The sequence below is a fragment of the Schistocerca serialis genome, chromosome 8 (assembly GCF_023864345.2).
Source record: "Schistocerca serialis cubense isolate TAMUIC-IGC-003099 chromosome 8, iqSchSeri2.2, whole genome shotgun sequence".
In the NCBI taxonomy this organism is placed as follows: domain Eukaryota; kingdom Metazoa; phylum Arthropoda; class Insecta; order Orthoptera; family Acrididae; genus Schistocerca; species Schistocerca serialis.
Window position 1 is genome coordinate 265,930,439 of NC_064645.1, and position 25,227 is coordinate 265,955,665.

A 25,227-nucleotide genomic window follows, 5' to 3' on the forward strand; every position below is an offset into this window, starting at 1 on the left:
TTCATCTATTCTGAAGACAACGTGTTAGGAATCCTTATAGGGAAGAACAGCAGAAGCGTCGCAGAGTTATCAGACAGAAAACATGCGGCCGCCTCGGAATGTCTCGGTTTGTTATAAGAGCCCGGACTGAAAAAATACAGCACGAAATTCAGAACCCAAGCATGACTGAGAAAGTGGGAGGGTGGTTCTGTGTCCTCCGATCGCCGCCTAAATGAACCGTAAGTATTGAAACAACGAATTTTTGTCTTACACTAAACTTCAAATAAATTTTCCTTGAAAAAGTTTTCAGCTCGCAAAGCACCCTAGAGCATCGGCAGATTAACCAGTACATTTGACTTTTTTCTTAAATGAAAGATTATTGGATTTAGAGGACCTTTCAAGAGGTTTGCTTTTTCATCTGAATTTTGAGTATTTTTTTGAACATTTGGGCTTAGGAAAAATTTTCTTTGCCTTTTCTTTCGAAGTGTTTTTCGAAGACCGATTGCGATGGCCGTCAAAATTCATTCCAATTTAAGAATTTTCTATTCTCATTTGTCTGAGAAATATATGTACAGCACTTGGCTCAAACGTAGACGTGCCATAGGTTGCGTATTTTGACAAGAGCTGTATCCGCCATTTTAATTTGTTTTGAGATAAAAACAAATGTTTTTCGTACACGAATGTATGTACCATAATGTGATACAACGCACATTTCTATAAAATTAATCCATGTACGAAAAAAAAATTTCGGGCCTCTAGACCAGAACATCCTGTTACAGAGTGAAGATTCCTCTTAGTCAAGAGATTCAGAAACGTAAACGGAAAAAGTCTCAAAATGTAATGTACCACAATTGGACTGTGAGAGGAGTAGTTCAGGTATCGGATAGGTGTCCCAGGGCTATGCATGCCGAGGGAGCAATCCTGCGCACAGCCAAGATCCATGTACCACGAAGTGTCAAAGGGGGAAGTTCAAACGTGGAGGGGGAGAACTACTCGTTATTTACCAGAGTGCTACTACTACAGGGAAAAGGGCGCGATACAAAATGAGGAATACCTCCTAAAAGCAGCGAAAACAGAGGAACTGAGGGATGACACAAGCGGCAGGCACTGACCAAGCATGTGGCAGCAGACCCGCGTCCAGGGGCTGGTATAAAACATTATACCTGAGAATAAAAAACCAATTTCACGGAGAACCAGTTATGTTTTCCATCGTGAGTCCTCCGCCAAAATGAGAGGCAAAGACGATGGAAGGCCACGCCGGTTCTTTTTTTGTTTGTTTTTTATTTTTAAATTCCTCTCTTGGTCTAACCTTTTCATGTCAGAGTAGAAATTGAAACCTACGTCTTTAATTATGTGCTGTCTTCCTTTACAGTTTCTACCCTCTGCAGTTTCCTCTAGTACTACAGAGGTGAATTCCTGACGTCATAACAGATCTCCTATAATTCCGTTGTTTCTTCTTGTCGGTGTTTTCTATACATTTCATTCCCTTCCCGATTCTGAGGAGAATCTCCTCATTCCTTATCAGTGCGCCTAATTTTCAACACTCTTCTTATTACATAAGGTAAAACTATGCGTCTGTCTGGTATGACCGATACAGAGGCGACACACGACAGTAGACTGCGTCCTGGAGGGACGGAAGGAGCAGTTTCAAATTAAGTGTTGTGGTCTTGTGTTGATTTTAAATTTCCTGACTTCAGACAGTTTACAGTCAAAGATATAATGCTTGTAACTAGAAGTACTTTAAACCCGATATAATCGCAGCACGACAACTGCTAGAAATGATTGATGAACTGGGACAAGCTATAGACCAACAAGAGGCGACGGTTAGGTCCGTTTTGGTTTCACCAAATATTTTGGCACTGTTGATTTTCATACTCTTACTTGCTCAACTCAAAAGATAAAACTTTTCAAGTGCTGTACAGTGTTTCCACTAATACCTTGAATACTGCCAACAGCATTTAGTGATAGGAACAAAGAGGTGACACGGGAAAAATATAGTATCAGTGGTCCCATAAGGGTCAGTAGTAGGCCCATTGCTTTTTTGTGTTATATGTTAACAATGTGTCGACTGTTATCTCCAACTGCAAATATCATTTATACGCTGATGGTGGCCAGTTATACGTAACTGGAAGCCCAACAAATCTGCGCACAGCCATTCAGAACGTAAATGCTGACTTATTTGCTTTATCAGAATAGGTGTGGAACATTTGTTTGAAACTGAGCCCTCTGAAAGGCAAGCAGTCTTAGTAGCTCACAAAAGAGGTATTTGCTCTCAGTTTGGAGAATCCCTTTCACCCTTAATCCTAAACAGCAGAGAAATAACCTTTTCTTACTACGCAAGGAATTTGTGGATAACTATGGACCATTACTTTGAACTGAACACAAAACTGCAGTCTCTAAGGAGCATGAGTTTTTGCGCTACAGAACTATATGAAAGTGCATCCTCGTGAACTTAAAAAGAAACTGCAGAGTCATTAGTACTCCCTATTCTTAATTATGTGATCCTATTCTCGAAGGACTTTCGTACGAGAGCTCACGTCGTTTGGAAATGGCGATGAATGCTTCTGTACGATACATTTGTGACGTAAGGTATTTCAATTACCTCAAACCTGCTTGTGACCAATTATCGTGGATACGTGCCGGTAAGCGCAAACACTAACATACCCTGTGTTTTTTGCATCGTCTTGTCAATCATTACACTCCATCCTATTTCTCTTCAATCCCTACTTTAATATATGAACAATACAGCAGAAATACTCGTCCTCGACAAAGTAACATCCTCTGTGTAGCACTACACAACACCACCACTTTCCCTAAATCATTTTCTGTATCAGAAACGCGACTAGGCAACAATCTTTTTCAAAATATTAGAGAAATTAAATTCTTCAAATTTCAAAATGCCAACTAATGGCCCACACTCTCTGTCTCTTATGTAGCTCCTGACGTCAACCCTCCCTTCCTCATCACTTTGCACTCCCCCTGTCTACAGAGTTCTCTGCCGAAATTCTCTCTTTTGCTACCAGCCTTGTGACTTTCATTTCACTATTCTCGTCTCTAATTAACCTTTCCACCTCTTCTAACACCAACAAGGCTTCAATGTACTAAACTAATCAGTATCATTCTTAATGCTTACATAATTTTTTGTAATTATTGTTAGTGTAAATGTTATGATTATTACCACCAATCATTATTTGTATTAATAATTCAAATTAGTGTTATTGATCTGGCTAAATAATCAGTAAAAAAATAGGAGAGTGATGCTTAATAATATTCAGATCCACCAATGGCGGGCGATATGAATTTGCTGGATTGGTTAAGTTCTGTCCAAAGGGTATAGTTCTCCACGTAATTAGTATGGAGGTTTGCGGTGTGTACTCATTATCTTCGACAGTAATACCACTGTTTTGTTTCCTCCAGCTAGAGAGCAGCCGTGCAGTTAAGCAAACTGCAGTACGGGCCAGACCTCGTCCCATAGCGGACGTAGAAGAAACAGAAGCACATTGGATGGATCTGTATTTTGATATTCGTTAATCTTTATAAAGCCTCAGCCGTTCCTCGCCACATCTAAAGAGCACTTTAAGCTCACCAAAGCTGAGCGAAGCGACCGCAGCCGGTGTTATTTAGGATGTTGTATCGGGACTGTCTCCTATGTTAATTATTAACTGTCTGCTCGATGCAGGGCTTGAGCAGCGTTGTCGTCCGCTGAAGGTATTCTCAAATTTCGTCAATCGTGTAGCCGCACTTCTACGGTCTATAATGAAAGACGCAAACGTGGATTGCTGTGTCAGCCACGAGAACAACAGCTGTTTGACTGTATCTGAGAGAGAGATACGAAACGAAGTCGTAACTTTCACTGACAGTAATTCTCTGGAGATTGCAATAGAAAAAGTTAACAATTCAGGTACATCCAAAATGTCATCGAGCTCTTTTTGAAGGCAATTCAAATGAACAGTCTCTTGGATAAGGCTGCGTTCCCATCAAAAAGCTAAATTTTTATATTCACCTTATTCAGTCCGCCATTTCAAGTGCTCAACGAAGATAAATGCAATTCATTTATGTAATCAGAATAAGATTTTCACTCTACAGCGGAGTGTGCGCTGATATGAAACTTCCTGGCAGATTAAAACTGTGTGCCGGATTGAGACTCAAACTCAGGACCTTTGCCTTTCCCGGGCAAGTGCTCTACCACTGAGCTACCCAAGCACGACTGACGCCCCGTTCTCACAGCTTTACTTCTGCCAGTACCTCGCCTCCTACCCTCCAAACAAAGTGCTAGTTCTGCAATGTTCGCAGGAGAGCTTCTGTAAAGTTTGGAAGGTGGGAGGCGAGGTGCTTGTAGAAGTAAAGCTGTGAGGACGGGGCGTGAGTCGTGCTTGGGTAGCTCAGTGGTAGAGCACATGCCCGCGAAAGGCGAAGGTCCCTAGTTGCTCGGTCAGAGGGGTAGCTACCTCTGTAATAAAAAAAACTGAATTAATCGAACACAAACGAACATGAAAGGGTGTCTTACGACGTCCGCCCCGAGCAGATGCTACGAACAAAAGCGAACAAAATGAGATTTAAAAAAAAAAAAAAAAGTTCGACTCTCTGTCCGGCACACAGTTTTAATCTGCCAGAAAGTTTCATTTGTGTAATATTTAGTACTCCTTTTATTTGTAGTAAATTAGTTATTTGCCTATAAATTCATAAGGTTTCATAACGACATGAATTTTGGGAAGTTAAGATTAAAACTAGTATATCAGCAGCTATTTTAGCAGTGGATGACGTTGTCAGGGTTCCATGGTTATATTATAATGTATGTTGTAAAAACAGCTAGTAACTAATAACGTGAAGAAGATTTTCGTTAATACATTTAATCGTATCTTTCTCTTCAGGTTTCGAACATTTTTTCTTCATCACATGGCTGCATTGTACTTACGGGACTAACTGTTAATCAGTTGTTGAATGCCCCCAATGCCATGGTGCCTTTAACAAATAAAAATAAAATAAAATAATATAATAATAATAATAATAATAAATTATAATAATAATAATTGTTTGGATAAGGAATTGAGAGGTTAAAGTTTGTTCGCCTATAAGATTGGAATTGAATTTCTTAATGTTTCATAAAGTCTTACGTAGCATTGTTCATTGAGGTCACACAATAAAGTAAATGCAATTTACGCCTTGAATTTATCGAGCTTCGCACGTCCGAAGATATACGGAACGTAGCCAGGGCTCATTATGTTTTTTGTAGACAAAGTCTGATATCTGACCTCAGCTTCAATCATCATACGATTAAATAAAACATGTATTCATTTCAAGACATACATATTGCGATATGAATGACACGTAAAATTCTAGGTAAATAATTGCAGATAATTCACAAATGAGAACGACTTATTAATTCTGCCCCTCTTTACTGCAAATAAGTATATGGCTAACTGTGGAGTCACGCAAAATATTACATCCTTCTAGGACAACGAATGACATAAGAGAGCTGATGCCTACTGGCTGCGACAAGAGAGCGGTGTTAATTCCTTTGTCTTGCTTTCTCTTGTCTTAAAAAATCGATACATATAATCTAAGTTCAGTAAATTAAATATCGTGTGTGCTCGAGTGCAAATGGTTCCTTAAATGCCTTACAGTGAACTTTTCTCCATATGATAAATTTTAAAAGGAAATGAAAATGAGTATATAGCTGGAATTTTATAATAAGCGTATACCACATGCTATTGCAGTACCTTTGAAACGAAAATACTTTAATTCTAGTTGTCTGTTTATGTGGATTTTTCATTACATAAAGTGACAAATATAAGTAGTATTTCAGCGCTGTTATTTTGACACCAGGAAAAATGTATTTTAGTAAAATTTGGAGGCTTTGATCACAGCTGAAGAGCAGTTATTAACATTTTAGCTTAAAAATGATGTGCTCTATTTTCCGAACAAAAATTTTATAAAGCTGTCACGGCAGCAAGTATTTCACTGAAGCGTCCGAGAGCCTCAAAAAATGCGTTCCCTCCCTTCAGGAAGCAAACGGTGAGGTACAGCCGGCGGACGATGTCAGAAATAGGGAGCAGAATATTCGAGGCACCGTGCGAAAAAAGAACGAAAATCGCTCTATAGGATGGGGTGGAGGGGGATGGGATGAGGGGTGGGGGGAGGTCGCAATTACGTGCGGTGGTCGCCGCGGGTAAAATTGTCCGCCGCCCTGGCAGCCAGCCCATTGACCGACGAGCCCTTTGGACGGCAGGGCAGGACAGGGCAGGGCCGTTCCGCCCTTTGGCCTGCGCGGGTCGTCTGTCACAGACTGGACACGGGTCACCGGCGACACATTTTAAAGGAGCGCGCGTGCGGATGAAAGGGCCGCAGACTAATAAGGCGGCCGGCAGCCAGGCTGCTCACTGCCTTCTCCTCCGCTGCGTCCGCCGCTGGTCTGGCTAATCGTTTACACTGGAGAGGGCTCTCTGGAAAATGCTCTGCCGAACAACAGGGAACCACTGAGAGCAATGTGCAAAAAATTAATTACACTCAGGATGTGCCACTGCAGTTTATGGACCCAGGTACCGGTATTATCATTTTCATGACGGTACCTGGACCGCACCGTGCGTACCGGTGTAAAGTCGGCAAACGTCAGTCAACCAGATGCTTGAAGCTTCTTGGCAGATTAAAACTGTGTGCCGGACCGAAACTCGAACTCGGGACCTTTGCCTTTCGCGGGCAGGTGCTCTACCAACTGAGCTACCCAAGCACGACTCACGCCCCGTCCTCACAGCTTTACTTCTGCCAGTATCTCGTTTCCTACCTTCCAAACTTTACGGAAGCTCGCCTGCGAACCTTGCAGAACTAGCACTCCTGAAAGAAAGGATATTGCGGAGACATGGCTTCGCCACAGCCTGTGTCGGACCGAGACTCTATTCTCGAACATGTGCTCTAGTCTCGGTCCGACACACAGTTTTAATCTGCCAGGAAGTTTCATACCAGCACACACTCCGCTGCAGAGTGAAAATCTCATTCTGGAAACATCCCTCAGGCTGTGGCTAAGCCATGTCTCCGCAATATCATTTCCTTCAGGAGTGCTAGTTCTGCAGGGTTCGCTAGAGAGCTTGGAAGTTTGGAAGGTAGGAGACGAGATACTGGCAGAAGTAAAGCTGTGAGGACGGGGCGCGAGTCGTGATTGGGTAGCTCAGTTGGTGGAGGACCTGCCCGCGAAAGGCAAAGGTCCCGAGTTCGAGTCCCGGTCCAGCACACAGTTTTAATCTGCCAGGAAGTTTCATATCAGCGCACACTCCTCTGCAGAGTGCAAATCTCATTCTGGAACCAGATGCTTATTTCGAGACATTGGTACGCTTGCATTAGAGTGTTCCCTAGACAGCCATATTTCAGCTTATGACTGATTATGATGTAGTGCAGCAACGGTGTCATAAAAAAGGCCATTTCCTTGTGAAAAATGAGGTAAGAGTTTAAATTTTTTTTCTTGCTGTCCATGCATCAGCACAGCTTTAGAAAGCATCGCTCCTGCGAAACGCAACTCGCCCTTTTTTTACATGATATCTTGCGAACCATGGATGAAGGGTATCAGACGGATGCCATATTCCTTGACTTCCGGAAAGCGTTTGACTCGGTGCCACACTGGAGACTCCTAACTAAGGTACGAGCATATGGGATTGGTTCCCAAATATGTGAGTGGCTCCAATTCTTAAGTAATAGAACCCAGTACGTTGTCCTTGATGGTGAGTGTTCATCGGAGGTGAGGGTATCATCTGGAGTGCCCCAGGGAAGTGGGGTAGGTCCGCTGTTGTTTTCTATCTACATAAATGATCTTTTGGATAGGGTGGATAGCAATGTGCGGCTGTTTGCTGATGATGCTGTGGTGTACGGGAAGTTGTCGTCGTTGAGTGACTGTAGGAGGATACAAGATGACTTGGACAGGATTTGTGATTGGTGAAAAGAATGGCAGCTAACACTAAATATAGATAAATGTAAATTAATGCAGATGAATAGGAAAAAGAATCCCGTAATGTTTGAATACTTCAGTAGTAGTGTAGCGCTTGACACAGTCACGTCGATTAAATATTTGGGCGTAACATTGCAGAGCGATATGAAGTGGGACAAGCATGTAATGGCAGTTGTGGGGAAGGCGGATAGTCGTCTTCGGTTCATTGGTAGAATTTTGGGAAGATGTGGTTCATCTGTAAAGGAGACCGCTTATAAAACGCTAATACGACCTATTCTTGAGTACTGCTCGAGCGTTTGGACTGAGGGAGGACATAGAAGCAATTCAGAGGCGGGCTGCTACATTTTTTACTAGTAGGTTTGATCATCACGCGAATGTTACGGAAATGCTTCACGAACTCGGGTGGGAGTCTCTGGAGAAAGGAGGTGTTCTTTTCGTGAATCGCTACTGAGGAAATTTAAAGAAACAGCATTTGAGGCTGACTGCAGTACAATTCTACTGCCGCTAACTTATATTTCGCGGAAAAACCACAAAAATAAGAGAGTTTAGAGCTCGTACAGAGGCATATAGGCAGTCATTTTTCCCTCGTTCTGTTTGGGACTGGAACAGGAAGAGATGATTCTAGTTGTGGTACGAGGTTCCCTCCGCCACGCACCATGTGGTGGATTGCGGAGAATGTATGTAGATGTAGATGTAGATGTAGTGGAAAGTAAGTAGACTCCAAGTTTTCGATCTTCAGAAACCTCGGGACAACCTTTTGTGTTAAAAAAAGAAAAGGAAATGAAACACGATTTTTTTTTCATTTTCTTCAGATTTTCACCTGTTAGGAAACTATGCATCCTTCTGAAAACGTTTCTATTTCAAGAATGAAAAAGCATTAAATTTTGCGGCGAATCGGTACAGCACTTTGGCCGCAATTAGTTGTAAAAAGTTCGGTCATTTCTACCAACTTGGCTAAAAAGTGGGTTCCTGCGCCTGTAACTCAGTGATAAATGTCGAGCTATCAGTGTTGTTGAGGATGAAATTTCATGCTAAAAAAGCGTATAATTTTCCAATATTAGGCACTATTAATACACTTGAGAGCCAAATTAATTCCGGTTTCATTTATTTTGTAAGCCAAATGTATTCACTGAAATGAAATTTCGCATAGGAAGGCACAAATTTGTCCCAACTTTGGGTGTAGATTGCCATCTCGTAAAACAGACGACGCTGCCATTCTTTCCGTTCCTTTGTTATTGTACCTGTTAGCCACACTCAGACTTCATGTGTTGTGCGATGGAGGCGTTCAAAACTCCCTGTGTCTTACAACATTCTTGTTTGCTCGTTTAAGTTTACTTTCACTGTGCTCACATGAATTTAAAAGGGGTGCTTCGAATCGTACGGCTATTTGTTTTGTATGCGACGGCAATTGGGCAGGTGGTAATGTGCTTAAAATGAAACACGAAAGAATGGAAACACTACCACAATCCAGCAAGGATTGGAAAATCGCAGAGCATCTTTATCAATTGATCTCGCTTAGGTTGAAGTGCACAGTGCTCGTCGGAAGAAATAGAATATGCCAAAACTGATTAGATCGTCATTGACAATAGGCCCTGCATTGTCAACGTCGAATCATCGATCATTCAAGAAGGTATCTGATTTCAGTGAACATTGCATTCATAGTAGTGAGAAAATTGTGCTAACTAGGAGCAACTTAGCAGGCTTCCCTGTGCAAAGCTTTATCTTTTTCATGAAGTGATGAAACTTGAATTAAGAGAGATTGTTATTGTGGTAGGTGAAACGCAAATTGGTGACTGGGCTCGTGAAGTATTGAACATATTCATGATGAAGACGCTCAATATCACAGGTTTTGTCAGGTGGCTTTTTACCGGCCAAACAGGAGCGGAGGAAAACAAAGTCCGGGATCCACACAGACCATTGAAGCAATGGAAATGACTGCTTCCTACCTCGAACGATCAGAAGAGTGCCACTTTACGATGCAGGAGTTAAAGAACCAAATCACGAATGGCTGGGCGGTAGATGTAAGGACCATAATAACTGCCTTTTCCAGAAGTATGGTAAATGAATAATTATTATTGACAGACATAAAAAACGCAGTAGTGTGTATCTAAAGTAATGGGGATAAGATACTGTCTGATAGTTTTTATCACAGCAAGCTATCACATCCACGAGAAGAGCGTCAGAGAACTGTACGCATTGCTGCTGATGTACTTCGTGATGACATCCGTAGACAGGTGTATAATACATCGCAATACACGAAACTAATAACTTCTTGTTAGATGTCCAATCAGTGTTCCCTGAAGCGTCGTCCCATTTTTTTGAGTTGTTGCTTTTGAAAGCCAAAATACGAACTCTAGCCAGCCGGGGTGGCCGAGCGGCTCTAGGCGCTACAGTCTGGAGCCGCGAGACCGCTACGGTCGCAGTTTCGAATCCTGTCTCGGGCATGGATGTATGTGATGTTCTTAGATTAGTTAGGTTTAAGTAGTTCTAAGTTCTAGGGGACTGATGACATCAGAAGTTTAGTTCCATAGTGCTCAGAGCCATTTTTTTGATAACTTCTTGTTAGATGTCAAATCAGTGATCCCTGAATCATTGTCCCATTTTTTTGAGTTGTTGCTTTTGGAAACCAAAATAGGAACTCGAGACGGTCGGGGTGGCCGAGCGGTTCTAGGCGCTACAGTTTGGAATCGCGCGACTGCTACGGTCGCAGGTTCGAATCCTACCTCGGGCATGGATGTGTGTGACGTCCTTAGGTTAGTTAGGTTTAAGTAGTTCTAAGTTCTAGGGGACTGATAGCCACAGAAGTTAAGCCCCATAGTACTCAGAGCCATTTGAACCATTGTTTTTAGGAACTCTAGGTAAATGGGAAAAAAGTGTTGCTTTGTCACATGCAGTGATTTCTGCTGTAAGGTCACGGTTATATCTACATTCACTATTGACTGGACTCAGTACAGCCTTGCGCAAAAGCTTCGGATCAATACTTATTGTCGACGCTCTTAGTGGGAATGCATTCGCAGCTCCATTTATGGAAGCTTCCCTGTTTGAGAAGTCTTCGATCGTACAACCTGAGCTTCGAAATATAAACAGTGAATCATTCATCCCGTACATCTTTGATAACGCCAGTTTTAACTTCTGCACCACTGACTGACTGAATACTTTCCAGCCATGGGAGGAATCATGACAGTCAATCGTTACACGACTACGGAAACCAACAGGAACATTGAACCGGGAAGAAGACATTTAACCTCTGAATTTTTGTCTACAGTTGATGTACGTCAGTTGATCACCTAAAAAAGGCAAATGATGTTGGCTTAAACAATATTATTATAAAGCCTCTCAATTTCGACCACCCTGAGTGCTTGTAGGCATCGCTCTCTGGATATAAGATTCTGTGGCTTTGTGGAAAGTGAAAGAAATTAACTGACGTGCCAGATTGGTATGGATTCATGGAAGAAGCCACAAATCATCTATTGTCGGTTAGTTCAAAAATAGCGTGAGTCCCCTTCTTAAATTATCCTCATACTTTGTACGGCACAGTATATACTTCCCTTCTAACAGCGCTGAAAAAATGCATAAGACATGGTCAAAACTAGTGTCACTTTCGATTACATACTTTATCTGAAGGCAGTGGATACTGTACCAAGCGAAGGCAGTGATTTACAACGTGTCATTATACGATTAGGTGGGATTCACCATCTAACGTCCTTCTTGGGGTACATCGGTATAATAATGGCAGGAAGTGACCTAAGAGACTTACTGTCCACAATATTTACCGAAAACAGTTTTCATAAGGATTTGAGTGGGCTTGCGGACACTTGCGCACTGAGAGCTCATACACTGGTTCACGTGGTAGCGTCTTATAACGTATTTCAGGAGACTGAGTTCAAAGAAGATCGAGTGAAAATAATTGAAGAATTGTTGCTTCTCTATAACAGTATTTAAATGTCACGAAAAAGATAAGATTACATAAATGGAATAACCAAGTTTGAAAAAGTGATTTGCTACAGTGAAGCAAAATGAGAAACAGCTAAATTACGGTACGCTCACGAAACAGTTAATTGAGGCTGAGGGTACTGGAAGTTGGAATCTGCGTTCAAACACTACTGAGGCAATGCTACCATACTTTCATGCTGCTAGTTAAGGGGGTGAACTTCTGATTTCAACGCAGCCTCAAGGTTTCAACACCGGCTCTCAAGACGGGGAAGAAGAGGATTCCTACAATAAACCCATTAAAATTGTTTAACAGACTGTGCGTTATCAAGCAATCTGATAAAGATTTTAATTCTGTTTTTCATTTGAGCTTTCTCCATACCCCATGTCGTTGTTCACAGAAGACGGTCTCAATAAGGCTACAAAATTATCTCTCTATGATGCATTCACACCTCTGCAACAGAATGAAGTACCCAAAACAAAAAGCTCTGTCGTGGTTGGTGGTCAGCTGCTCCATAAAGTTGTTTGGCATAGCAAAGAAAAGTCTGATGCCATATTTATAAAGTATGAAATCTATTTGAGAAAGCACTACGAACCCGAAATCACAGTTATATTCGATGGCTACCCAAGTAATGCTTCTCAAAAAGGAAAAAAAGTCTTGTGAAAGATCTCGTCGTTTAAAGGCACCGAGTTCTTCACCACATACAATTTTCGATGAATATACAAATACTGCTGTCGCAAGGGGAACTTTCTCGCAATCGAGAACAACAAGAACCGCTTGATTATGATGCTTATGAGGAAATTTAAGGTGGATGTATTCAAATGCTACAGGCAGAAGAAGATGATAATTCATAACTTGGGGAAACAGTTACTTCCCAAGTCGCTGAGTGTGACGGTGTGGCAATCGTGAGCGACTATACTGACGTGCCTGTTCTACTAACAGTTGGAGGAAACAACTGCAATAACTTGTACTTCCATTAATCTGGAAGGGGAAAATCGGCAGGAGTGTGGTACTTCAGCAGTTCTTTCAATTTCGATCCTGCATTTGCCCTTTTCAGTCATGCCTTCACATGATGTGATACAGCATCCTTCTTTTGGCCAAGGAAACGGAAGTTATTAAACCTTATGTAACAACAACCAAACGTCAAGCACCTGAATTTGTTAAGGCCTCAGTCTCTGAAGAAGTAACAGTATAGGCAGGCGAACGACTAATAATAGCGTTGTATGGGAATTCAAACTGCGCTTTTGGTAAAATCTGTCTCGAGAAAATCTTTCAGACTCAAACGCAATCTCCTACAGCATCGGACGCAGAAAGATGGCACACATTGCGATCCTACCACCAAGTACCATTTTGGTTGCGGATGGAAACTGTTCCATGCCAACGAGGCTGGAAGAGAAACTTATCAGGTTTTCATCCCGTGACCATGAACAAAAATACGATACCACACGCGCCACTCAAGATGGTTTCCTGCTCATACAAAACAGGATACACAGCATTATATGGATGTTGCAAATCTGGACTGGACTTTTCCTTGACACGCAAACATTTTTGAGGCCTATTTTTGGAGAATGCCTCAGAAATTGAGCTCGAAGACTTGCTGCAGGACGAAGAAGCTGGTGGAGGTGCCGCAACTGATCCTGAAGACCGGATGCTAGGCTGGGACCTGCTTCAATCTACCAAATGCCCACGATAGCATTGAAATTTGATAAAAATTTGAAACTCTGATGTTTAAATTGTATTTTTCAAATATTTTCAGGCCCTTTTATTTGTTCATTAGTACAAATTTTTATATTACTCATACGTAAATACATATTTGGCTTTCATTTCACCAGCCCACTCTTACCAGTTAAGACATGGAGAAAAATTAATCCACATCTACATCTACATATATACTCCGCTAGCCACCAAGCGGTGTGTTGCGGAGAGCACAATTCGCGCCAAAGTCATATCCCCCCCCCCTCTTCCCTTTTTCCACGCGCTATGCAGCCTCATCCGAGAAACATAGACCAGCTGGCCACGGCATGGATCCAGATCTCTGTTGGTGCCTTCCATAACTCATTCACTCTCTCTGCACGTCTCGCAGTGGTCCGCACTGCAAAATTTCGTTACTCAATCTTCCTACAGATTGTGACGTTAATATTGCTGGACAGTATAGATTACAGTGAGGTGACAAAAAGTCATGGAATACCTCCTAATATTGTGTCGGACCTCCTTTTGCGCGGCTTAGTGTAGTACCTCGACGTGGCATGGACTTAACAAGTCACTGGAAGTCACCTGATGCCTCTATAGCCGCCCATAATTGCGAAAGTGTTACCGGAGCAGAGTTTCGTGCACGAAATGGCCTCTCGATTATGTCCCAGAAATGTTCGATGGGATTCATGTCGGGCGGTCTGGATGGGCATATCATTTTCTCGAATTGTCCGGAATGTTCTTCAACCGTGGCATGGTGACATGACAAGTTGTTTGGGAACGTAACTCTCCAAGCAGCCGAACTATTTTGCAGTCAAGAATCGGTTCATTTGGACCAAAGGACCAAGTCCGTTCCATGTTGATAATTTGGGTCCATGCCTTCAAGGGGTCTCCGCAAGAGGTGAACCCTACCATCAGCTCTTATAAACTGGAATTGCGACGCGTTTGACCAGGCCATGGTTTCCTAGTCGTCTAGGTTTCAGCCGACATGGCTGATACGTTCGTCGGACGTTCCTCTTTCATTTCAGTGGTTATTTCACGAACTGTTGCTTGTCTGCCAGCACTGACAGCTTTGTGTAAACGCCGCTGTTTTCGATCGTTATGTGAAAGCCGTATGCCACTGCGTTCTCCGTAATGAGAGGTCACGCCTGAAAGTATTCTTGGCATACCCTTGACACTGTGGATCTAAGAGTATTGAATTCCCTAACGATTTCTGAAACTGAATGTCTTGTTCGTCTAGCTCCGACTGCCACTCTACGTTCAAAGTCTGTTAACTCCCATCGTGTGGCCATAATCTCGTCGTAAACCTTTTCGCATGAATCACAAGAGTGCAAGTGACAGTTCCACCAATACACAGTCCTTTTGTACCTTGTGTACGCGATACTACCTCCGTCTGCATATGTACATATCCCGATTCCATGACGTTTGTCACCTCAGCATGCTACTGAGGACAAATGCTTTGCCCACAGATTGTAAGAAATTAAGTGACCTGTTACGTTAAGTCTACACATAAAGACTGAAACCCATGGATCTACACCATGTGAAAAGAGATCTCGCACAATTTCATAGGCGAATTGATTTCGATCCCCGACTCCCATTCCCCCTCACGCCCCGCAGTGCTGCATTAGAAAACGTTTCCCACAATGGTCTTAACAGTTCTACAGATTAATTCAATGAGTCGTTTCTTTGTAGTGGCTGAACTTAGAAAAGGGGCAGAAGAATTGGGAGCTGATTTTTTGTACAAAGAAATGAGAAACTAACGTATCCCACGCCACCCCCTGCGCCCCCCCTCCTCCCCCCCCCCCCCACACACACACACATTGAAGCTACCTCCTTGGATCAGCAAATGCGAAAGCAGTTATTGTACTTACTTTCGCTGGATCTCTCTGCTTTGTTATTGCTCGCGAAACAACTACTATATGCGATAAAATACACTCCTGGAAATGGAAAAAAGAACACATTGACACCGGTGTGTCAGACCCACCATACTTGCTCCGGACACTGCGAGAGTGATCACACGCACGGCACAGCGGACACACCAGGAACCGCGGTGTTGGCCGTCGAATGGCGCTAGCTGCGCAGCATTTGTGCACCGCCACCGTCAGTGTCAGCCAGTTTGCCGTGGCATACGGAGCTCCATCGCAGTCTGTAACACTGGTAGCATGCCGCGACAGCGTGGACGTGAACCGTATGTGCAGTTGACGGACTTTGAGCGAGGGCGTATAGTGGGCATGCGGGAGGCCGGGTGGACGTACCGCCGAATTGCTCAACACGTGGGGCGTGAGGTCTCCACATTACATCGATGTTGTCGCCAGTGGTCGGCGGAAGGTGCACGTGCCCGTCGACCTGGGACCGGACCGCAGCGACGCACGGATGCACGCCAAGACCGTAGGATCCTACGCAGTGCCGTAGGGGACCGCACCGCCACTTCCCAGCAAATTAGGGACACTGTTGCTCCTGGGGTATCGGCGAGGACCATTCGCAACCGTCTCCATGAAGCTGGGCTACGGTCCCGCACACCGTTAGGCCGTCTTCCGCCCCAACATCGTGCAGCCCGCCTCAAGTGGTGTCGCAACAGGCGTGAATGGAGGGACGAATGGAGACGTGTCGTCTTCAGCGATGAGAGTCGCTTCTGCCTTGGTGCCAATGATGGTCGTATGCGTGTTTGGCGCCGTGCAGGTGAGCGCCACAATCAGGACTGCATACGACCGAGGCACACAGGGCCAACACCCGGCATCATGGTGTGGGGAGCGATCTCCTACACTGGCCGTACACCACTGGTGATCGTCGAGGGGACACTGAATAGTGCACGGGACATCCAAACCGTCATCGAACCCATCGTTCTACCACTCCTAGACCGGCAAGGGAACTTGCTGTTCCAACAGGACAATGCACGTCCGCATGTATCCCGTGCCACCCAACGTGCTCTAGAAGGTGTAAGTCAACTATCCTGGCCAGCAAGATCTCCGGATCTGTCCCCCATTGAGCATGTTTGGGACTGGATGAAGCGTCGTCTCATGCGGTCTGCACGTCCAGCACGAACGCTGGTCCAACTGAGGCGCCAGGTGGAAATGGCATGGCAAGCCGTTCCACAGGACTACATCCAGCATCTCTACGATCGTCTCCATGGGAGAATAGCAGCCTGCATTGCTGCGAAAGGTGGATATACACTGTACTAGTGCCGACATTGTTCATGCTCTGTTGCCTGTGTCTATGTGCCTGTGGTTCTGTCAGTGTGATCATGTGATGTACCTGACCCCAGGAATGTGTCAATAAAGTTTCCCCTTCCTGGGACAATGAATTCACGGTGTTCTTATTTCAATTTCCAGGAGTGTATGTTGCTACGAAAAGAGCCCTGAAATACTTTTTAGGGATGCTGTGCTGTGACCTTCTTTGGATCATCAATTTCAACAGAATATAATATATTATGTTCTTATTATTATGGATCTGGCTTTCTATTAAAGGAACGTTGTTTCGTTACTGTAACGCGCTTTAAAGTTCAACATATCTTCCTTACTTTATAGTTATTTAAAAGGTTACTGAAAATTATTTGGTTATCAATACTGATGTTACAGTACGCAATGTTTGTTCAACATCAAAATTTTGCAGTGGGCTTTTGTTAACAGTAAAACACCAATAAATACCACGACTAACACGAGAACATGAGACTATTATCAGATAAAAAGATGTTTTTACTATAATGTTTGCCAGACCAGAACTATGCACAGCAACATTTCTTTTATGTTATGAAGGTTAATTAACTTTTTGCACTGTTAATAATGTATCATCCGCATCCCGTGTCCACCTGCCAAACACATCATAAAATCTGCTGCTCTGCCCAGCAATTCCGAAAACTGAAAGAAATAATTTTAGTTCACTATTACCTATCCGCTTCTTTGCGGTATCATTAGTTTCATATTATGGAGTTTGAATGCGCCGCGGCAGCGGCTCGTTCGTTCGCAGCGCAGCTCTGCACCACGAATAATGTTTAAATAGCTGAAAACGTCTTAAAAGGATGGGATAAAATACCACGCAAGCTTATTATAAATCATAATGCAAGTTTTCACTAAGTAACTTTATTCAAAACATTTCGACAGATTAAATTATTACACACCTTTACAAAACAACGTCTAATGGCGTCCTTCTCTCAATATTGACAAATGAACGCTACGCAAGCGTACAATATAACGTCACAGGCTCTTCCTACTCACGTAACTCCAAGAAGACGACAGAGAAATTAATGCTCGGTCACTACTATTTATACTCGTTGTGATATATTCTCATCTTTTTTTGTATTTAATAAGTATCGTCTGTGGTGGTTTCAGTACTCGCCGACACAGATATTAGCTTTAAGAAAAGCGGTACATAATTCTACACCAGTATAAAACATGAGACATAATGGTTTCTCATTATTACATAAAGTTCACACAATCATTGTCCACGCAATTACAATCATCCAGTTCAATTATTGTTTTCTCCTTTTTCACCACATATAATATTTGTTTGGCCAAGAGACGTTACATTACTTACAAATAAAGGTGTAACGATCAACAAAAACTCGGAAACGTACAGCATGCATTCAGCTTCTACAGCATTTCGGTACCAAAATAGTGAATCGATTATCACAAATCTATGAGCTTAACATTCTGATCACATATATCCGAACAGTGGAATAATTATTTAAACAAAACTCTTTTTAGTATAACTAATCTTTAAAATTAACTAAAAGGGATAAAAATAATTTCTTCTAGCCCCATGCAGAGAGTCCTGAAAATTTGTCCTTGTGAATTTTTAAAAGGTATGACAAAATTTAAAACGAAAACCTTGAGGCGCATCCAATAGAGTACTGAATTTTGAATATTTCAACAAACTCTGATACGAATGTTGTGGGATTTTTCTCAACGACGACTTCTCTTTGCCTCCCGTACTATTAAATAATGCATGAGCCCCACGATTTGCGTAATCAGATTGATATTGACCTAGTCATTAAAAGTTCAAATCACAAATTTTTAAGACAATTGATTGTGATAGAAATCTGTATGTGGCTATGAGAAACTATTTTTCCAGCCGTTGGGGCCGAGGGGTTCTAGGAGCGTCAGTCCGGAACCGCGCTGCTGCTACGGTCGCCGGTTCGAATCCAGCCTCGGGCATGGATGTATGTGATGTCCTCAGGTTAGTTAGGTTTCAGTAGTTGTAAGTCTATGGGACTCATGACCTCAGATGTTAAGTCCCATAGTTGTGAGAGCCATTTTTTGAAATTATTTTATAGTTTTTGGTCCGTTTTAAAATGTGTTGTATTTAAAAGTATTTTATTTGTTAAATTATTTAATGGTTTTTTTTAGTTTTGTGTGTGCGAAATTTTTCACTTGATTTAAATCTTTTTGATAAGGTTACAACAGAAACATTTGGTGAATTTCTGATTATTTACTTCCCCTAATCTGAGTCAACCTACATAATGGTTTCTTCTATTTATATCTCATGGAGTGGCAGCGAAGGTAAAAATGTGTGGAGGACAGAGCTCAAACGGTGGTTTACCAACAATGACTCTTACTGCATAGTCGAAGATAGTGAGGGGCGGGGGAGGGGGGGGGGGGGTAAGGACGGAGAGAAAGGAAAGGGGAGAGAAGTGAAGGAACTAATGACATCAGCTCCAATGGGACTTCTGTGTGGAATCAACGGCGAGGAGTGACAATGTGTGCTGCACTCTGACTCGAGCCTGGAATCTCCTGCTTATTAGGCAGTTGCGTTTGATGGCCATTGGTGGAAGTGTAGGACATCCTACGAACGTACTGAGATAGACGGATCTGCCTAGTCAGCAGGAGATCCCAGCTTTGAGTCCCAGTCTTGCAAACATTTCTATCGTCCACACACTCTGTATAAAATTCCATATGCCGCTGATGTCATAAGTTCCTTCCCTTTACTGTCCATTCTCCTCCACTGCACCTTCATTTATACAATGTGTATCACACTTAAGGATTCCGTGTGGTGTCTGTTCCTTCGAACATTGGGAGTGTCGGTCAGCTGGGGAGCATACCAAGACAGTCAGCACATTCGCAGCAAACACTGCGTCTGGGTGGCGCACTGGTTAACACAACCGCCTTGTAAGCAGGAGGTCCTGGGTTCGAGTATAGATCTAGTATATATTCACTCATCTCTATTGATTCCGGATAAATGTCCCGATGCAGCCGATATCGAAAGATCTTGCCCTTTGTTTTCCTTTCTCCTGTCTTTCACCTTTAATTACATAATAAGTACCACATCTGCGGATTCGGTTTGGTGTCGGTTCTTTTTGACATGTCAGATTTAACGGACAACATGCATTCATATAACTGATCGTCTCGCTGGATAATTAATCCGCAACCTTGGCGGTAGGTAGGAGTGCTGGTCAGATGGGGAGCATACAAAGATAGTCAGAACATTTGCGTTAAACTCCGTGTTCGGGTGGTGCAGTGGTTAAACCAACTGCCTAGAAGCAAGAGATCCCAGGCTCGAGTCCCAGTCAGATAGAAATTTCTCACTCGTCGCCCCTGATAACGCTGAAATGCCCCGATGTAGCTGATATCATTATATCATTTCCTTTTCTTTCTCCCCCTCCCCTCTGTTCCACCTTCTGTTACGTAATCTGTATCACAAATGCCGACTCTGCGTGGTGTCTGTTCTTTCGGGCAGAAAGAACAGTCACTACACATTCATATTATCTGTCCCACCACGAAACAGTCGCGTCTAGAGCGGGAAAACGGACAAACTGCTATGATACACGAAGTACATTCCACCACACGCCACTCATGAATGTGAGATAAGCTGCTTTATCCACTTCTGAGCTCCGCAGAAACTTACAAGTATGTAGCTCACAAGGAATATAGTCTGAAATCAGTTCCAAAATTTGTGTGTAACAAACATACAGACATATATACTAAATATTCTCCACCACCACATACGAACGAGACTTAATCTTGCCATCCAGTTCTGAGCTTTGTTGAAAGTCTAAAGGGTGTAGCTCATCTGATAGTTAGTTTTAAATCGACTGCAGTATTTTTGCTGAACAGTCGAATAGAGAACGAAGTTACCCAGTGAACATGTTTAAAAAATCGGGGATCCGAATACTTACAATTATGGGAAAAAGTTATTGATAACTACAGATATAAATCCAAAATGTGGCTCTTATTTTAGAAAACACATGTATAACAGATGCCAGAATGCTTCAGACATTTATCAAGAACATGACCTGTCTGTGACGAACCGTCTGTCACAACCCGATAAATATACTGAAAAGCCAAAGAAACTGGTACACCTGCCTAATATCGTGTAGGGCCCCGCAAGCACGAAGAACTGCCGCAGCACGACGTGAGATGGACTCGACTAATGTCTGAAATAGTGCTGGAGGGAACTGACACCGTGAATCCTTCAGGGCTGTCCATAAATCCGTAAGAGTATGAGGGGTTGGAGATCTCTTCTGAACAGCACGTAGCAAAGCATCCCAGATGCGCTCAATAATGTTTATGTCTGGGAAGTTTGGTGGTCAGTGGAAGTACTGAAAATCAGAAGAGTGTTTCTGGAGTCACCCTGTAGCAATTATAGGCATGTGAAATATCGCACTGTCCTGTCTGTATTGTCCAAGTCCCTCGGAATGCACAGTGGGCATGAATGGATGCAGGTGATCAGACAGGATGTTTACGTACGTGCCACCTGCCAGAGTCGAATCTTGACGTATCAGGGCTCTCATACCACTCCAGCTGCACACGTTGAAATACGTATGTATGCAGGGTATTCATTACCAGCGCTGGCGAGCCATGACAATCTCTGACCAGAGAGTTATTTTTGCTAGCCTGCGCTTGACCGCGCGAGTGTTCAGTTCGAGAGTAGTAGCGCATACGAGATGACATAGTCTGTGGTAGTAGCGCGCGGGAGACAGTCGCAGTTGTGTGTGAGGAGTCGGCGGGCGTCGACATGGGACTCTGGTCAAGATTCAGGACGAGGTATATATTTTAAATAAGGTAATGAAGCAGCATTGCGCTCATCTGATAATGTAATGCATCTTAAGTGTAATTAATTTGTTCAAGAATTGCCCCAATAATAATTTTCTTTTCAAAGCAATTTTTTAAGAAAACCATCATTTGAATTGAAAGAACATTTCCCATACATTTCCTTAAAGAAAAAATTCACTTAAATTCAAAGAATATTTACGATGCATTTCCTCCAAGCTATGGCGAAGAATAAGAGCAGAATGTAGACATGCAGTTTTACTGAGGTAAGAATTTCAGTTTAATTAGTGAACAGGGCCTAAGATCGACATTTCGGTCTATTTGCGTTTTCATTGTCACTGAGATTTCATTTTTTATTGAATTGACTTTCGTTTTTGTGTGGAGCTTACACTTGGCTCAGATTGCAAGTTCTCACATTTATTGTCATTGAGGAACATTATTTGCTGGGAGGTTACACTTGGCGACATCCAGTCCCGGATCGTATTTCTTTGGGGATCTTCTAAGAAACAGTCAGATATCTGCTCTTAATTGCTTAAATATAATTAGCATTTGGCGCAACGCTTTTACTAATTTTGTGACTTTCTTTCCTCAGATCATCGGCAATTCGTTGCTCTGTTGTATTTGTGTGTTGCTTTTGCATTGTGCTTATTTGTTTTGTGAATAATTGTGACTATTGTAAAAATGCCGCGAAAGACTGTGAATAGTGTATCGCGAGGTATTTTGAACGAAATAACCGACTTAAACAACTTCACCGATAGTACTTGTGACACGCAGTGTAATGATGACAATCCTGCGTTCACCGACAATCAGTGCGTTCCAACCTCTAATGATGATTATTATCTTACTGATGAACAAACGAACTCAATTGTCTCCTCTGTTAATTTGACGACAGTTGATGACGCGGGGCGCCCTATTGTAATGAGCGCTGCCGAGCTTAACTCACCCGGTTTGGAAAATTCACGTGACGAACACACAAATTTGTCTAATGAAAATGGACAGTGTACGGAGAGTACGACGGATTTATTTAATTCCGAAATAGTGACTGACAGTGTACATTCGACTGGCAAACCTTTTTGTAAATCACAGAATAACCAAATGGTTACAGAAAGCGTGACAAGTCCAGATCCACCATTAAACAGCACTGAGAATAGAAATGCTAATTTTGGCTTGGATCAAACGACGGCATTATTGCTACAAATTCTTGAATCAAACAAACAAAATAGTGAAGAAAGCAAACAATTTAAAGAAGATCTCAAACAACAATTTAGTGAAGATTTCAAACAACTTAGAGAACAGAACAAACAAGATAACGAAAATCTCAAACAACACTTAAATGAAAAATTAGACAACAATTCCACACAGCTTAGTGAACAAATTAGAGACGTTGCTGCGCAATGTCATGATACTAAGGAACAGTTACGGGCGGAAATTGAGGCTTGTTCAAGAAAAAGTAGCGAAGAAATTAGGTCTGTCGCTCAGGAATTAAGGGAAATGCAAAGTGCCGCAACAGAAACACTTAGAGACGAAATTAGCTGAGTCGCTAAACAATGCTCAGAAAAAGCTACACAATTACGCGACGAGTTTACAGCAATGACAGCAGAACTTTCGCGGACAATTGATGCTAAGATAGACGCGAAATTCGACCAACAGAACACTCAGATTGACGAACGTTTTAATCACCACATACAAAACAGTGATACGCGTTTCCGCAAATTTATTCAGGATCAAAATAAAGTAAAACGTGAAGTAATGGAAACAATCACTGCACAGAGACAAGAAGACAAACGTAAAATGTTTGCGAAAGCAAAAACATACGTAGACAACAATATTGCTTCAGTGTCCGACGAAATTAATACCATCAAACAGTCGAACACAGAATTACGTGACGAAATTTTCGATCTTAAATCGAAAACAGACACATACACAACAGATTTTCAAACAGCGACCGACGGACTCGAACAATTAGAACCAACACAGGATTCTGATGTCGTCAAAGCTGACGTTAAGAAACTGAACGAAACTACACGTAAGTTGCAAAAACAGATTAATGCCTCTGATTCTAAAACCGATGATCAGGTAAAAATACTGACTGAAAAATGTGATGAACTGGCCAGTCGTATTGACGTTATTGAAAGTAATAATGACAGCAAATCAGACGACACTTCACCGGTTTCATTTAACCAAACACCTGAATTCCAAAATTTACAGCAGACAATTAATGAGATCGATTCATCTAATAACACCTTACGTAGAAAATTATCATGTTTGCAGCAAGAAGTAACAGAGATGAAAAATATTTCAGTTAATAACACATTGCAATAGACGCCATTTAGTGAACATTTGTCAGACTCACGCAGCGCGTATAATTCGGGTAATCTACAAAGAGTACGGGACTTAGATTCAGAGCGGACACAGACAAATAGATTCTCACACAAACCTGAACGTGTTCTCAAATTCAGTGACGAGAACGTCGATTACGAGCAGTTTTTATCCGTAATAAAATCTAAGGAATTTAATAATGACAGAGCACAGATACACGATTTGCACTGTATAAGACAATTTATTTTTGTACTTTCACCGCTATTGCCTGTAATGCGGAAGCTGGCTTTGGACCCGATAAGACAATTTGCTATTGTACTTTCAACAGCATTACCTGTAATGCAGAAATTGGAAATAGCAAGAATACAACAATTTGCTTTTCGATTTTTACCGTTATTGCTTGCAACGCAAAAGCTAAAATTTATTTGCAGTGCGTAATAGACCTCAGGGGATTCATTACGCTTTAATGAATATGTGACGTAGCGTGCATAGGGCCCCGAGCTGTAGTAGTGCTGTTTCATCTTTAGTTTTCTGCACTGCCGCTTTCTCTTCTGCTATCCTTTATATCTATCAAAACAGCTCTTTAACTATTGCTCTATCTAGAATTAAGAATATGTACTGAAAACCCGATGTGACAAATTTTTACCGAAAGTGACAATTTTCATTAGGCACTCCCGTAATGATAACTACCCCCGTAATTTTGATAACAGATAAAATCATAATCATCAGTATGTGTAAAATTATTAGTAACAGGGACCACATTTTAGTAACAATAGACGTTTTTCTCCACAATAGCATGAAAGTCAGCCGCTTAGCATACCTAACCAACAACGCAGTCTACAAGGTCAACCAAACTTTTGTGTTTCGCCGCGTGCACGTATAGTCGCAGCTACAACAAATAGTAACGCACAGCAGCAAGAAAATAACTACGTATAGAAAACACAGTATTTCAATTCCTATCGCAATGCACCGTATAGAAGTGACAATCATGACCAACGTAAAAATAATGAGCACAATTTTCAGCGTACATTTAATAACAGTCGATCTTTTCAGCAGCAAGAACATCAGCAACAACACATTATCATGAATGATCCAGACAATAGGTGTCATCCATAGCGTAATACGTCAGGAAGAGTTAACAGAACAGTTCAAATAGTGGATATGCCACAGCATCCTCCCGTAAAATAAATAACAGCACGTACGATAGAATTTGACCACATACAGTACAGGTTGCATATTCCAGTAACATAAGCAATAATTTTGACACGCAGAATCTTGTTCACGAAAAATGTTATTAATTTTGACGCCATCCGACACACTTTTGCATGAAAAATATTATCACGACGTACGTAGACGACATTCTTATTGCAGAAGCTAACTGGTCTGGACACAAT